This window comes from Schistocerca nitens, chromosome 2, assembly GCF_023898315.1.
Source record: "Schistocerca nitens isolate TAMUIC-IGC-003100 chromosome 2, iqSchNite1.1, whole genome shotgun sequence".
Taxonomy (NCBI): domain Eukaryota; kingdom Metazoa; phylum Arthropoda; class Insecta; order Orthoptera; family Acrididae; genus Schistocerca; species Schistocerca nitens.
In genome coordinates this window covers 774,669,278-774,674,111 of record NC_064615.1, presented here as the reverse complement: position 1 = coordinate 774,674,111, position 4,834 = coordinate 774,669,278, and positions in this window count along the sequence as shown.

Below are 4,834 nucleotides of genomic sequence, written 5' to 3'. Positions count from 1 at the left end.
TGAAAATGGCTTGCCATTTCCAAGTTCGGTGGACATATTTCTAGAAGTATTAACTATGCACTTCATTGAATTCGTTTGACTAATGAGCTTCTGACTTCATAAGCTGCGATCTACGACCCCAAAAGCTCCCACCACCTCAAGCGTCGCTTACCATTGGCTACAGAAATGCGTGACTCATGTGGTGCTGCTCGACCACACTAAACGATTCTCTTTAACTCCCTATGGTTCGTGTGCTAGCTGCACCGGTGGCAGCACTTTGGAACACACGAGTGGTTCGTTCCGCTAATTTGAAGCAATTTTTCCTCCGTACAGGTCGAGGGTCACTGTCCGTCACTACATGAGTTCGGGCTAGTCCTGGTTCAGCTGTGGTTGTTCCTTCGCGTTTCCACTTCGCGATCACTTTAACAACAGTCGACTTGGGCAGCTTAAAACGGCTGAAATGTCCCCGATGGATTTATTCCTCAGGTGACATCCAGCGACTGGTCCACGTTAGAAGTCACTGAGCTCTACTGATCGATCCATTCTTCAGTTACTGCTTTTCTACTGATAACACAATACTCCTAGCCTCGTTTTATACCGCTGGGGCCTCATCTCGTGACATCTAGTGGACAGTTCCACATTACATAGGAGTTTTACCGGCCGCTTTTGATCAGACAGAGAAGCCTAATGCTTAAGACGACAGCCTGATATAAGCGGAAAATTCGGGTTTGACTCTCGGCCTGATACAACTTTTCAGTCGTCACTACATTTTTATTACATTGCAGGTTCAGCGTATCTGAACGATTTGCACTGGCAACATTTCACGTCATACTATCTTCATTCATTTCATTCTCATAGATTATTCATTTCATTAAATTTCACGTCAATGCATTTAATCCGCTCCAAATTAATTCAATAGCCGTAATTCAAACATCCGTAATTCTGGGGCGCAGCTTTAACGGAATGATATGCTTCCATGCTGCTGATTGTTCGTGCTTCTGCAACTACCAATTTATAACACTAGTGAATTCCACCTTATGTACTTGTATACTCCTTGATCTTGGACGTTGATCTGAACTGAGAGAAGAAAGGGGACGACTACGGTTTAGGGCACAAGGCTTCATCTACGTGTATACCCTGTAAACTCGGAGGTTACTTACAGAAACACTTACTTTTTTCTCTTCCCCCTTTCTTGTTCGATTCGCAAATGACTGTCGATAAGAGGTCGTGTGAGACTGAATTTCTCTTATTTTACCACCATTATCAGTTCGCGTGATAATTTGGGAGGTAGTGGTGCGATGGCTGGCTCTTCTTGGAGCGTGTCTTGAAATTTTAGCAGTAATCCTCATCGTGAAGCGGGGAGTCCGTCTTCTAGCTTCTGCCACTGGAGTATGAAGAGGATCTCCGTAATGTTTTCGTGCCTCCTTAGTGAATCTGTTACGAAGAGTTCTTCTCTTATTTGGGTCTTCTTCGTTTGCTCTGTTTATCAGACCTGGTAACAGTTACAGGCCATTAAAGGAATATGTTTTATAGGTAAACTATGCTTCATTTGGGATTCTTCCAATGAATCTGTCAGAAATTTGCCTTTTCAGCACCTGGTTTACTGATCGTTCCTCTTCGAACAGCCGCAGATACACACACCTAGATGTACAGAGCTAACAAAAAAAGTGATGTACCCAGAAGACGCAGTCGGCAGTCAGTGGAAGTTCAAACACGTACAAACCAATGGCGGGTGTATAAATCTACTTGCACATCACTACTATGCAAGCACGTGATTGTGTGTGTGTGTGTGTGTGTGTGTGTATGTGGCGGTGTGTACTTCTTGTACAACTAAATAATGCCCTTGTTCCTGTTCCACTTTCGAAAGGTGCATGGGAAGAAAGACTGTCGGTAAGCCTGTATATTAGCTCTAATTTCTGGTATTTTCTCGTCATGGTTATTTCGCGAGATGTATGTGGGAGGAAGCAATATGTTGTCTGACTGTTTGCGGAAAGTACTCACTAAATTTCAGCAGCAACCCTCTCCTAGTTCCACAACCCCGCTGTTGTAACGTCTGCCACTGGAGTTTGTGGAGCATCTCTCTGTAACCCCCTCCCTCCCTCCCTCCCCCACCAGTTCAGAAAAATTCTCGGTGGCATCCGCCCACATTTATTGAGAATTTTAAAAGTGTGCCTTTACAGAGAAAAACCTGCGGAGTAGCCTGAAATGTCAGCAGGTAGGCAACCACTAGACATACCTCTGACACCAGTTACCAACTTGCAGGCATCTAGCAGTATTTCGCAGGTTTTCTCTGTAAACGCACATTTTTCGAATACTCAATAAATGCGAGTAGGCGCCACCGAGTGTTCTAACGAACTCAGGGTTGTTAGAGAGATCCGTTCCTGTTTTATTCACGTGTGTTTCACTATCGTACCTCTCTGTGATCACATCGCAGGAGAGCACAAAATAGGGGCACTGAAAAAGCGTAAAGACACGTTGCTGCTTCGGATCACGTTCAAATTTCGTCTAATGGTTTTGTATGGTCCCTAGTGGTTTCACGCCCTACACCAGAGCAAAAAAACTGGTCGCAGTGCACTCTAAATGGGTGAGATAATGTTCGGTTGGGCTGCAGCCGTGTGATGTCCTACGAAAGGGGCTGTATCACCCAGGTGCGATCAGCAGTGCCGAAGACTTCCATTTTCCGGTTGCTCACTGTACTGCGAACTGTCGTTTTCGAGTGCGAAATGTTTGGAAATCCACGTTATAAGGAAAGGGTGAATTCATCGACGCCTGGTATTCCACCCCTGAGACCTTTTCGTTTAGATTCTGAACGGCGGTGTGTCTCAAATGTTCTTCTTGGCCACCTGTAAGAAAACCACGTGATTTCAACGCAGGGCGTCACGGTTCTAACCTCTAACACCTACATCTACATACATACTCCGCAATCCACCATACGGTGCGTGGCGGAGGGTACCTCGTACCACAACTAGCATCTTCTCTTCCTGCTCCACTCCCAAACAGAACGAGGGAAAAATGACTGCCTATATGCCTCTGTACGAGCCCTAATCTCTCTTATCTTATCTTTGGGGTCTTTCCGCGAAATGTAAGTTGGCGGCAGTAAAATTGTACTGCAGTCAGCCTCAAGTGCTGGTTCTCTAAATTTCCTCAGTAGCGATTCACGAAAAGAACGCCTCCTTTACTCTAGAGACTCCCACCCGAGTTCCTGAAGCATTTCCGTAACACTCGCGTGATGATCAAACCTACCAGTAACAAATCTAGCAGCCCGCCTCTGAATTGCTTCTATGTCCTCCCTCAATCCGATCTGATAGGGATCCCAAACGCTCGAGCAGTATTCAAGAATAGATCGTATTAGTGTTTTATAATCGGTCTCCTTTACAGATGAACCACATCTTCCTAAAATTCTACCAATGAACCGAAGACGACTATCCGCCTTCCCCACAACTGCCATTACATGCTTGTCCCACTTCATATCGCTCTGCAATGTTACGTCCAAATATTTAATCGACGTGACTGTGTCAAGCGCTACACTACTAATGGCGTATTCAAACATTAAGGGATTCTTTTTCCTATTCATTTGCATTAATTTACATTTATCTATATATAGAGTTAGCTGCCATTCTTTACACCAATCACAAATCCTGTCCAAGTCATCTTGTATCCTCCTACAGTCACTCATCGACGACACCTTCCCGTACACCACAGCATCACCAGCAAACAGCCGCACATTGCTATCCACCCTATCCAAAAGATCATTTATGTAGATAGAAAACAACAGCGGACCTACCACACTTCCCTGGGGCACTCCAGATGATACCCTCACCTCCGATGAACACTCACCATCGAGGACAACGTACTGGGTTCTATTACTTAAGAAGTCTTCGAGCCACTCACATACTTGGGAACCAATCCCATATGCTCGTACCTTAGTTAGGAGTCTGCAGTGGGGCACCGAGTCAAGACGCTTTCCGGAAGTCGAGGAACATGGCATCCGTCTGCGAGTTGCGTTTCGCAGGAGCGATGCTTTCTAAAGCCGTGCTGATGCATGGACAGCAACTTCTCTGTCTCAAGGAAATTCATTATATTCGAACTAAGAATATGTTCGATAATCCTGCAAGAAACTGATGTTAAGGATATTGGTCTGTAATTTTGAGGATCCGTCCTTCTAGCCTTCTTATATACAGGCGTCACCTGCGCTTTCTTCCAGTCTCTCGGGATTTTACGTTGGGCAAGAGATTTGCGATAAATGCAAGCTAAGTAAGGAGCCAATGCAGTAGAGTACTCTCTGTAAAACCGAATTGGAATCCCGTCAGGACCTGGCGATTTATTTATTTTCAACCCATTCAGATGCTTCACAAACCCAGGGATGTCTCACTATGTCCTCCATACGGGAATCTTTACGAGACTCAAACGGCGGTATGTTTGTACGATCCTCCTGTGTGAAAGATTTCTCAAATGCTAAATTTAAAATTTCAGCTTTCGTTTTGCTGTCTTCCGTTGCCAGGCCAGACTAATCAGTGAGTCACTGGATGGAAGCCTTCGACCCGCTTACTGATTTTACGTAAGACCGGAATTTCCTTGGGTTTTCAGCAAGATCTTTTGCTAAGGTATGACGGTGGTAGTGGTTGAATGCTTCGCGCATCGCTCTTTTTACGGCAGCACGGATTCTACTAACTTTTGCCTGTCCTCATTCTCCCGATCTTTCTTGTACCGCGAGTGCAACTGCCTTTGCTTCCTGAGTATTCTCCGAATTGCGCTGTTAAACCACGGGGGGTCGTTTCCATCCGTAACCCACTTTTTCGGCACATACCTGTCCAACGCGTGATTTACAATGTGTTTAAAATTTGCCCATAATTCT